Raw genomic sequence first — 13,811 nt, forward strand, 5'->3', positions numbered from 1 at the left:
GTAATGGTTGGACATGAGCCTTGACATCGTACGAATAAAGTCCTGGTTCACATCCAAGCCCTTGAACCAAGCATTCGTTGATACCTTCGGGATAATAGAATGTAGCCACCGTTCCAGATGCCCATTGTTCCATGAAGTTTACCAACTTTCGAGTGTCCTCTGACGAGAGATACTGAAAAATTCATTGAAGCAAATTGGTCTTTCGTAAGTCTCGCCTTCTAATGCGCCCACCTTGGCTAAAAAGTCCGCCTTCTCATTGCCCGCAATAGAACAATGTGACTGGAAGGTAATCCGGTAAGATTTTTCAGATAAAGCACTCAGATATTCCCGTATTTTCCCCCAGGAAATACTTTGAGTGCTTTCCAGGCTTTGCCGCACGGATGGCCTCAATGGAGCTGAGACTGTCCGAAACGATGAAGTAATGGTCTGCGGGCAGGGTGTCAATTATCCCGAGAGTATACTGAATGGCAGCTAATTCTGCGACGTAAATTGAAGCAGGATCATTGAGTTTGAATGAGGCAGCAAGATTTTCGTTGAAGATACCGAAGCCTGTGGACCCGTCGAGAATTGATCCGTCAGTGTAGAACAGTCGACTTGATAGTATTTATTATAGAAAATATTTGGGACCACTTGTGGGCGAATATGATCCGGGATTCCACAAATCTCTTCCTTCATGGATGTGTCGAAAATACAGTTGGAGCAGAAGTATCTAAGAGATGAGTACGGGTGGGAGTATACGAAGATGAATTGATGTTCTGTGTCATGTATTCGAAGTACAACGACATGAATCGGGTCTGAGAATTAAACTTGACAAGCCTTTCGAAATTTGCAATCACCAATGGGTTCAAAATATCGCATTGAATGAGCAATCGATACGAGAGGTCCCAAAATCGATTTTTTAGTGGAAGGAAGCCCGCCAGCACTTCTAAACTCATCGTATGGGTCGAGTGCATGCAACCCAAGGCAATACGCAAACAGCGATACTGGATTCTCTCAAGTTTGATGAAATATATGCTCGCAACGGAGCGAAAGCAGAAACTGCCGTACTCCATCACTGATAATATCGTTGTTTGGTACAGCCTGATTAGGTCTCCTGGGTGCCCACCCCACCATGTTCCGGGTATAGTACGGAGAAAGTTGATCTTTTGTTGGCACGCCTGTTTCAGATACCTAATGTGACATCCACAGGTACCTTTAGAGTCGAACCAGACCCCGAGATATTTGAATGTTGAAACCTGAGCAATTGTTTTATCCATTAACTGAAGCTGTAGTTTCGCTGGTTCACGCTTCCTAGAAAATACGACTAGCTCAGTTTTCTCCGTAGAGAACTCGATACCCAGCTGGAGAGCCCAAGCAGACAAATTGTCCAAGGTATTTTGCAGTGGCCCTTGCAAGTCGACGGCCTTGGGACCTGTAATAGAGACCAAATGAGTTCTCTAGCAAAAAATCCTACCTCATCAAAAATTCGTACAAAAGTGAAAATAATGTAAAGAGCCTTTATTTTTATTCCTACAGTACGGATGAAACATAAGTGAAACTCATGTCGATATGTACATTTATTAATATTCGGCGAAGTGGAATGTTCATTGGAAGAGCACACGTGGCTTTTTCTGAAGTTGGATATCGACTCTGTCTAGTTATATCACATCAGGCATGTCATGCTGCGGTAAATAAATCTAAATGAGATAATATAACTTGAGCACTGTTTTAACTCCCGCAGTCTAAAAACTAGTGAACGATATTTGACTTACAATTTATTGTTTGCATAATTGAGCTTTTGGACGTTTACATCACAATTAAGGTTGCTGTGATTAGAAGAATTTGTTACACCCAGCGATGCCAACCTTCCAGTTTAAACTGGATTCTTCCAGTTTTTTTACAACATCCAGTCAAACAGACAATCGAAAAAATCTTCCAGTTTTTTGAAATTTGAGCTAGTTTTGTCCAGTTTGTTTAAATATTCATTTATTTAGTTTTTTTTTCACAAATTGTAACTTGATTCATAAAATATTCATTTATTTAGTTTTTTTTTCACAAATTGTAACTTGATTCATAAAATTTTCAAGCAAGCGATGGGATGATACAGAGTGCCCCAGAATAAGATTTTAATCCGCCGTAACCTGAACTCTTTTTATACCACTTGTGAGTAAAACGGTTCGCGAATGCACATTTTGATTCGATTTCAAATACATTTTACTCAAACATAATGGTGGCTGTACATTGTATCAAATATTTTGATGAACATTTGGTGAATTTTAATGTTGAATGTTGCAAAATGTTTTGCCATAAGCTATTATCGAACGAGAAATATGCTTACCTTCAACTATAACATAGCAGGAACTCAGCTACAACGCGTTGACCACGTGAAGGATCTAGGAGTCATTCTTGAAGAAAAGCTAACGTATGCTCATCACGTCTCAGCGACCATCGATAAAGCCAATCGATTACTGGGATTTATTTTCAAAATTTCCAACGAATTTCGGGATTATCTGTGTTTCAAGGCTCTTTATTGCTCATTGGTGCGCCCACAGTTGGAATTTGCAAACGTCGTTTGGCCCCTATCAAGTAACGTGGAGCCTTAGGATCGAAGCAGTCCAGTGTAAATTCATACGATATGCGTTACGTGAATTGTCGTGGAAGGATCCGTTAAACCTGCCACCGTACAAGGACCGTTGTCGTCTTTTAGGACTTAATATTTTAACACATCGGAGACATGCAGCGCAGGCTACCTTCGTGTCAAAGATTCTTCTGGCTGAATATGATGATCCGGAGATGCTAGCGCAAATCAGCCTCTACGCGCTTACCCGTTCTTTTCGCCTTCGAGCCCTGCTGCATTCTGAAATGCGCAGCACTTACTACGCTACCAATAGTCCAATTTTAGCAATGAGTCGTCGCTTTAACGAGTTTGCTGAAATTTTCGACTTTGTCATGAATTCTTCGCAGTTTTGTCGTCGTGTGTTGTCACTAGTTTAGGTTTGTTTAGTTTACCTTAGTTTAGTTCATTTAGACAAATTGTCTGTTGGACTTTATTTCATACAAATACAAATACAAATGCAAATTTTCAGCTATTTGCTATACAGTCGTGATTCGCTGGTTGGGCCACACCTCTGTCCAACTAACGAATTTGATTCGTTAGTTGGACCGACTGACAGATGTCAAAAACTCTCCATCTATTCACATCTCTAATAATTGTCAGATTGATTGTCAAAGTAAATTTGACATAAGATTTTGACATTGAGATACTTTTTAGTTGGACAATAGTCCAACTAGCGGAGGTCCAAGTAAAAAGCGGTCCCGTTATAAAATGTCCAACCAGTGAATCACGACTGTAGTGGTAAGAAAGCTTTAAGCGCATCCTCATGTTTAGCAAATGGTCTTAAATTTAGGATTTTGTGGATGTGTAGATTCAAACCGTAAAATTCGACTGTAACTATTACAATTACAATCAAATTCGAAAGTTTAAAAAAAATTTATTTGTGCAACAATATCAAAAAACCTATTCAAATTGTCAATAAAAATATGGAACATATCTTTACTTAAAATTACGTTAATTACGTTACTTTACCCTTGCAATGTTTGAGTTAACGGACTTAAACATTACAAGGGTAAAAAAGGTTTTTTTCGAGCATCAAGTTTTTTTCAAGAGAAGTTCCAGTTTTTTGAAAAAAAATGTTGGCAACGCTGGTTACACCCACCCTGTACTTAACCCTAGAACGTTGCACTGGGGTACAAATGTACCCCTCGCTTTGATCGTAATTTTCGCAGGTAAATATGCAATCAAAAGAAATGTATAGTACCGTAAACCGGGGTGACTTTGATCATCGGGGTGACTTTGATCACTCGAAACTTTTTTCGTAGATTGATTAGTTAGCCAGAAAAGTTAACCGAACCATTTAAATTGGAAATAAGTTTTACTCTAAACTTCTAAAACAATGATTTTTTATACTTATTAAGTGTACTATTCGGTTTTTAGGTTCAAAAACTACAAAAAACCGAAATTTTACTTTATCTTATTTTTACGAAACTACGACAAGTGTCTATTTTTGACATTTGTTTTGTCAAAAATAAATGCTAGATTTTAGCAAGAATAATAAATGCCAAGCGAGTTTTTATTTTTCTATAGAGTCGGATGTGCCAAATTTATTTTTAAGTTTGCTTTGTTTTAAAAACAATTTTTTGTGAAACTATTTGGAATTTTTTTCAAAATATTTCAAGCTTAAATTCGCAATATTTTTATGTTCAATACTCAAGCGTCTTAAAATGAATGAAACCCCTTGTATATCGATAAACCACTCAAATAAAACAAATTTAGCAGTTAAAAATGTTTCCAGATTCCTAGAGTTGGACTCGAATTTTACGAATTTTGGTCACTAAAATTTAACAGTATATTGAAATACGTTGAGCAATATCAATTAAGAGCTATTTAACAATAAGTATCTTTTCAGAATTAGTTTAAACAAATATTTGAACGAAAAACATTGAAATCAAGAACATAATGTGGGTGAACATGTAGGTTATCAAAGTCACCCCGGTTTACGAAAACGGGCTTCAAATTGAAGTAATTTTTGGAAAAACTGTTGTAAGTGGACATTTTTAAGTAAAACCAACCAATCTTGTTCTCCACTTATCAGTACATGGTTTAAAAATATTAAACTTGAAAAAAAATGTGTTGCGTCTAAAAATATCTAATAATTACTTCAAAAAGTGATCAATGTCACCCCGGTTTACGGTACGTCATTTTCTTCGTTTTGCCTTTCTCAATAGAAAAGTATTGCAATTGCTCTGAAAACCGACTTTATAACGGAGGGCCGAGTGACATATACCATATCGTCTGTGTGTGTATGTGACCAAAAATGTCACTCATTTTTCTCAGAGATGGCTGGACCGATTTTGACAAACTTAAACTCAAATGAAAGGTACAACGTTTCTATAGGCTGCTATTGAATTTCTAATGAATACGACTTCCGGTTCGGGAATTACAAGGTGATGAGTACGATCACGCAGAAAACGTCGATTTTAATAAATTCTGCAATGAATGTATAAAAGTGCAAATTTTTCCAAAATATGACCACAACTACTTCGATTTGTAATATTAGGTCACATTGGCCACCATCACCGATTCCGGAAGCCCAGAATCTAAATTCAGAATAACAGTCACATCGGTTTCTCGGAGATGGCTAGACCGAATCAACCAACTTAGTCTCAAATGAAAGTTGTTGCGCCCCCGTAAATGGCTATTAAATTTCATCCCGATCCGACTTCCGGTTCCGGAGTTACGGGTTGTGGTGTGCGATCTCATAGCAAATTGCGATTCAAATCGATACTCCGATGAAAGCAAAAAAGGTAAAAATTTCGCTAAATGTCTCTCAAACAACTTAAATTTGCAGTTCTAGGTTACCGACGGCTAACCAAACTTTCGTTGACTACAATGACCACCATAGACGCTTCCGGAAGTGCCCGGGAAAAGCGGTCATCTTTCAAAACTAGCAAACTCATATCAGTTTCTCGGAAATGGTTGGGCCGATTTTCACAAACTCAGTCCCAAATGATAGCTATATTATCTATATTATCCCCACAGATGTCTATAAAATTTCGCACGGATCGTTTATATGGTTCCGGAGATTTAGACTGAACCGTCCGGTCACATATGAAATTCCCATATAAGCCGGAGCTCAAATTATTTTTAAAGTGATTTTTGATATTTTGATGCCAAACATCTTTAAAATGCATGAAACGTCGAGATTTTATGCTACCTCGAATTTTTTTTTATTAGAATCGACTTTTGGGACTTTGCCGATTTCGCACCTTTTTTCAGTTCAATATTTCCGTCGCTGTTTTATTCTTTTACAAAATTTTATAACTCGAATAATGATTCTCTTGTATATAGTTGTCATGTCATGTATAATAATAAGCTTTTAATGAATATAAACAATGCAAAAATTCTCGTTTTCATGATTGAGAAAGGCACAGGCTGTGTCAGTGAAAGTATGGAATTTAAAAAAGAGTGAAAAAATCGCGGTTTTGACTTTTTTCATTAAAATTACTCAACCGATTTGAAAAAAATCAAATGATTCCAATTCTCGTCGCCACACGGCTCCAAAGAAGGCGTGGGGTACATTTGTACCCCAGTGTCACGTTCTAGGGTTAAACAAATCCTCGAAAAATGCATTTCTAATCACAGTTAACTATGTTAGAGGCAAAACACATAATTTCTGGCAGATAAGACCTTCTTAGATTTGGATTTTCGAGGTGAGAACTCAGAAAAAAGTAATGGTAAAACAAACGGTCAAATTCAACAGCAAATAATGGTTTCTATATTTTGTGCGCATTGGGAAGATTAAATTCTATGATACTTTGTTTATAGTCCTCTAAAATAGCAATGTTTTCTTAGCTGTCAACGTATGACAACTATTGGCGTATAATGGCCTCGGTGTTAACAAGTTCAGATTAAAAATGTGAAAACTTTACAGTTAATATATTTAACCCTAGAACGTTGCACTTGCGTTTTCCACCCTAGAACGTTGCACTAGGGTATAAAGAAATGTATAATACATTATTTTCGTCGTTTTTTCATTGCAAAAATAGCTGTGTAAGTGAAAGTGAATCAGATAAATCAAATGAATCAAATAAATCAAATGAATCAAATGAATCAAATGAATCAAATGAATCAAATGAATCAATTGAATCAAATGAATCAAATGAATCAAATGAATCAAATGAATCAAATGAATCAAATGAATCAAATGAATCAAATGAATCAAATGAATCAAATGAATCAAATGAATCAAATGAATCAAATGAATCAAATGAATCAAATGAATCAAATGAATCAAATGAATCAAATGAATCAAATGAATCAAATGAATCAAATGAATCAAATGAATCAAATGAATCAAATGAATCAAATGAATCAAATGAATCAAATGAATCAAATGAATCAAATGAATCAAATGAATCAAATTAATCAAATTAATCAAATTAATCAAATTAATCAAATGAATCAAATGAATCAAATGAATCAAATGAATCAAATGAATCAAATGAATCAAATGAATCAAATGAATCAAATGAATCAAATGAATCAAATGAATCAAATGAATCAAATGAATCAAATGAATCAAATGAATCAAATGAATCAAATGAATCAAATGAATCAAATGAATCAAATGAATCAAATGAATCAAATGAATCAAATGAATCAAATGAATCAAATGAATCAAATGAATCAAATGAATCAAATGAATCAAATGAATCAAATGAATCAAATGAATCAAATGAATCAAATGAATCAAATGAATCAAATGAATCAAATGAATCAAATGGATCAAATGAATGAAATGAATCAGATGAATCAGATGAATCAGATGAATCAAATGAATTAAATGAATCAAATGAACCAGATGAATCAAATGAATTAAATGAATCAAATCAATCAAATAAATCAAATAAATCAAATCAATCAAATCAATCAAATCAATCAAATCAATCAAATCAATCAAATCAATCAAATCAATCAAATCAATCAAATCAATCAAATCAATCAAATCAATCAAATCAATCAAATCAATCAAATCAATCAAATCAATCAAATCAATCAAATCAATCAAATCAATCAAATCAATCAAATCAATCAAATCAATCAAATCAATCAAATCAATCAAATCAATCAAATCAATCAAATCAATCAAATCAATCAAATCAATCAAATCAATCAAATCAATCAAATCAATCAAATCAATCAAATCAATCAAATCAATCAAATCAATCAAATCAATCAAATCAATCAAATCAATCAAATCAATCAAATCAATCAAATCAATCAAATCAATCAAATCAATCAAATCAATCAAATCAATCAAATCAATCAAATCAATCAAATCAATCAAATCAATCAAATCAATCAAATCAATCAAATCAATCAAATCAATCAAATCAATCAAATCAATCAAATCAATCAAATCAATCAAATCAATCAAATCAATCAAATCAATCAAATCAATCAAATCAATCAAATCAATCAAATCAATCAAATCAATCAAATCAATCAAATCAATCAAATCAATCAAATCAATCAAATCAATCAAATCAATCAAATCAATCAAATCAATCAAATCAATCAAATCAATCAAATCAATCAAATCAATCAAATCAATCAAATCAATCAAATCAATCAAATCAATCAAATCAATCAAATCAATCAAATCAATCAAATCAATCAAATCAATCAAATCAATCAAATCAATCAAATCAATCAAATCAATCAAATCAATCAAATCAATCAAATCAATCAAATCAATCAAATCAATCAAATCAATCAAATCAATCAAATCAATCAAATCAATCAAATCAATCAAATCAATCAAATCAATCAAATCAATCAAATCAATCAAATCAATCAAATCAATCAAATCAATCAAATCAATCAAATCAATCAAATCAATCAAATCAATCAAATCAATCAAATCAATCAAATCAATCAAATCAATCAAATCAATCAAATCAATCAAATCAATCAAATCAATCAAATCAATCAAATCAATCAAATCAATCAAATCAATCAAATCAATCAAATCAATCAAATCAATCAAATCAATCAAATCAATCAAATCAATCAAATCAATCAAATCAATCAAATCAATCAAATCAATCAAATCAATCAAATCAATCAAATCAATCAAATCAATCAAATCAATCAAATCAATCAAATCAATCAAATCAATCAAATCAATCAAATCAATCAAATCAATCAAATCAATCAAATCAATCAAATCAATCAAATCAATCAAATCAATCAAATCAATCAAATCAATCAAATCAATCAAATCAATCAAATCAATCAAATCAATCAAATCAATCAAATCAATCAAATCAATCAAATCAATCAAATCAATCAAATCAATCAAATCAATCAAATCAATCAAATCAATCAAATCAATCAAATCAATCAAATCAATCAAATCAATCAAATCAATCAAATCAATCAAATCAATCAAATCAATCAAATCAATCAAATCAATCAAATCAATCAAATCAATCAAATCAATCAAATCAATCAAATCAATCAAATCAATCAAATCAATCAAATCAATCAAATCAATCAAATCAATCAAATCAATCAAATCAATCAAATCAATCAAATCAATCAAATCAATCAAATCAATCAAATCAATCAAATCAATCAAATCAATCAAATCAATCAAATCAATCAAATCAATCAAATCAATCAAATCAATCAAATCAATCAAATCAATCAAATCAATCAAATCAATCAAATCAATCAAATCAATCAAATCAATCAAATCAATCAAATCAATCAAATCAATCAAATCAATCAAATCAATCAAATCAATCAAATCAATCAAATCAATCAAATCAATCAAATCAATCAAATCAATCAAATCAATCAAATCAATCAAATCAATCAAATCAATCAAATCAATCAAATCAATCAAATCAATCAAATCAATCAAATCAATCAAATCAATCAAATCAATCAAATCAATCAAATCAATCAAATCAATCAAATCAATCAAATCAATCAAATCAATCAAATCAATCAAATCAATCAAATCAATCAAATCAATCAAATCAATCAAATCAATCAAATCAATCAAATCAATCAAATCAATCAAATCAATCAAATCAATCAAATCAATCAAATCAATCAAATCAATCAAATCAATCAAATCAATCAAATCAATCAAATCAATCAAATCAATCAAATCAATCAAATCAATCAAATCAATCAAATCAATCAAATCAATCAAATCAATCAAATCAATCAAATCAATCAAATCAATCAAATCAATCAAATCAATCAAATCAATCAAATCAATCAAATCAATCAAATCAATCAAATCAATCAAATCAATCAAATCAATCAAATCAATCAAATCAATCAAATCAATCAAATCAATCAAATCAATCAAATCAATCAAATCAATCAAATCAATCAAATCAATCAAATCAATCAAATCAATCAAATCAATCAAATCAATCAAATCAATCAAATCAATCAAATCAATCAAATCAATCAAATCAATCAAATCAATCAAATCAATCAAATCAATCAAATCAATCAAATCAATCAAATCAATCAAATCAATCAAATCAATCAAATCAATCAAATCAATCAAATCAATCAAATCAATCAAATCAATCAAATCAATCAAATCAATCAAATCAATCAAATCAATCAAATCAATCAAATCAATCAAATCAATCAAATCAATCAAATCAATCAAATCAATCAAATCAATCAAATCAATCAAATCAATCAAATCAATCAAATCAATCAAATCAATCAAATCAATCAAATCAATCAAATCAATCAAATCAATCAAATCAATCAAATCAATCAAATCAATCAAATCAATCAAATCAATCAAATCAATCAAATCAATCAAATCAATCAAATCAATCAAATCAATCAAATCAATCAAATCAATCAAATCAATCAAATCAATCAAATCAATCAAATCAATCAAATCAATCAAATCAATCAAATCAATCAAATCAATCAAATCAATCAAATCAATCAAATCAATCAAATCAATCAAATCAATCAAATCAATCAAATCAATCAAATCAATCAAATCAATCAAATCAATCAAATCAATCAAATCAATCAAATCAATCAAATCAATCAAATCAATCAAATCAATCAAATCAATCAAATCAATCAAATCAATCAAATCAATCAAATCAATCAAATCAATCAAATCAATCAAATCAATCAAATCAATCAAATCAATCAAATCAATCAAATCAATCAAATCAATCAAATCAATCAAATCAATCAAATCAATCAAATCAATCAAATCAATCAAATCAATCAAATCAATCAAATCAATCAAATCAATCAAATCAATCAAATCAATCAAATCAATCAAATCAATCAAATCAATCAAATCAATCAAATCAATCAAATCAATCAAATCAATCAAATCAATCAAATCAATCAAATCAATCAAATCAATCAAATCAATCAAATCAATCAAATCAATCAAATCAATCAAATCAATCAAATCAATCAAATCAATCAAATCAATCAAATCAATCAAATCAATCAAATCAATCAAATCAATCAAATCAATCAAATCAATCAAATCAATCAAATCAATCAAATCAATCAAATCAATCAAATCAATCAAATCAATCAAATCAATCAAATCAATCAAATCAATCAAATCAATCAAATCAATCAAATCAATCAAATCAATCAAATCAATCAAATCAATCAAATCAATCAAATCAATCAAATCAATCAAATCAATCAAATCAATCAAATCAATCAAATCAATCAAATCAATCAAATCAATCAAATCAATCAAATCAATCAAATGAATCAAATGAATCAAATGAATCAAATGAATTAAACTACTCAGTATAGCCAAATATGGACGACGATAAGTTGTAACATTGTAGTTGCATCCCCCATCGAGAGTGGGTACTTTGGGGACTTCTTTTCCTGGATCTAATTTGTGGATATTTTTGGTCTTTGATCCGTTATTTTTCATGAAAGTTCGTACCAATACAACGAATGTGCAGCTGATACAACTCATGGTTTATTCGCCTGCGCAACGTTCCGTCTTCCATCTGCACGCCACCATAGATGGTACGCAACACCTTTCGTTCGAAAACTCCAAGGGCGCGTTGGTCCTCCACGAGCATAGTCCAGGTCTCGTGGCCGTAGAGGACCACCGTCTTGAAGATAATCAACTTCGTGCGGTGGCGAATTTTGTTCGACCGGAGTGTCCTCTAGAGTCCAAAGTAGGCACGATTTCCCACTATGATCCGTCTCTGAATTTCTCTGCTGTTATCATTGTCGTCGGTTGCCAGTGAACCCAAATACATGAATTCGTCGACCATCTCGATTTCGTCACCGTCAATCCGAACTCGGGTGGGAGGTTCACATTGTCGTCTCTAGAACCTCTTCCTCTCATGTATTTTGTCTTCGAAACGTTGATGGCAATTCCAATCCTGCTGGCTTCAGCTTTCAGTCTTTGAGCATATATTTCATTCAAAATTCAATATAGATACGAATAGTTTAAATATCGCACGTGGAATGTCTCTTTTGAAAATTTCCATCGTCAAACTTTCATATTACCCAGTTAAGCCAAATATTTTGCTGATATAGCCATGAATTTCCTTAATTATAGTGTAGATAAAGGCTTTGAATACAATTGAATTAAAGTTGAGTTGATGTAGCAGCAGACAAAAAATAGTTTTGTTTTCTCAAACCTTCGCAATTACAATTAATAAATATTTCAGATTGGCAGAAGATCTTATCACACAACTTAGAATGCATACAGAAATAGCTAGATAGATGCGATAGAAGAGAAACAGAGAGAGAGAGAGAGAGAGAGAGAGAGAGAGAGCGATGGGGGGGGGCGTGTGAGGAATGGCAAATGATGGTTAATGCAGTGACATTATTTTTATAGGTATATTATTATGATATATTGATTCTTACATTCTTATCATAAATAATGTAAGTAGTAATTTTTGCGCCGTAAGCAGTGTAACCTAAATCTTGAAAAAAAGCTAAATTTTCGCTAGATTTTTGGGCTTCAAACATACAGTTGCTTTCGGTGACGCCACAAGTATAATTATATTAGAAATCTTTTATCTCACTACTAGGCGAATTACTTGTTGATCTGTGTATTGATATACCATCCAACATTTACCTCATGATTGAACGCAATGCCTAATCCAAGGAATAAATACTAGAACTCACTGTTTCTTTATCAACACATTATTTTGTCTTTGAAGTGAACTTATATATTGATTTTTGAGAAATAGTTCATTTATTATAAAGGTAATTCACAAAATGTTCTCAACATCGAATTCCTTGAATCACGTAGATGTGTTTTCATACCCCGATATTCAAAATCGGTTTAGTTTTGCCCCTAAAACACCAGTAAAGCAATGCTCTGTATGAAACAATCTCATTTTTAATTAGTGGAAATTGGTAAGCGAGGACTAAAAAGACAAAATGTCTAATATCTCCGCCGCTCGTGCACGGATTTAGACAATCTATAGCTTGTTAGAAAGGTATTTTTACAAGCTTTCTAATTCTAATTGTGGGACAATATTGTATTGTTCGAAAGTTATTTGCAAAAAACCTGCCGTGTTTTGACAAAATCGCCCATATCTCAGAAAGTAAACAACATATCGAAAATCAAAATTAATAGTGTCAAATGGCAACGTTAGGCCTTTCATTTGAAACTAATTTCATTAAGATCGGTTCAGCCATTGCTGAGATAATTACATGACATTTTGTACATACATACATACACACATACACACACATACAGACATTGTCTCAATTTGTCGAGCTGAGTCGATTGGTATATGAGACTCGGCCCTCCGGGCCTCGGAAAAAGTTGTCAAAGTTTGAGCGAATCCTATACATTTCTTCTGTAAGAAATGTAAAAAGTGAAAAAAATCGCGGTTTTGACTTTTTTCACAAAAATTACTATAACTTTGCGAATTTTCAACCGATTCGAAAAATATCAAATGATTCTAAAAGTTGGAAGAATGGAAATGGAAGAGTGAAAGATTAAAAATCGTGTTTTGGAAAATACTACGAAATGGGGTGGAAATTGAAATGAACAAAAACAAACACGCAACGTTACTGTTACAGCAGTTATTATGCGCAAATTATACTTACGAGCCATTCAAAAAAAAACTATAAAAAATAAACAATAAAAATCAGCAAAATGAGAACGATTTTTCGTTCCGCTTCAAAATTATATTAAATTAATTAAATAAATGATTAAAAACGATTATATAATACTAATTGTTACTTA

The sequence above is a fragment of the Topomyia yanbarensis genome, chromosome 2 (genome assembly GCF_030247195.1).
Source record: "Topomyia yanbarensis strain Yona2022 chromosome 2, ASM3024719v1, whole genome shotgun sequence".
In the NCBI taxonomy this organism is placed as follows: Eukaryota; Metazoa; Arthropoda; class Insecta; order Diptera; family Culicidae; genus Topomyia; species Topomyia yanbarensis.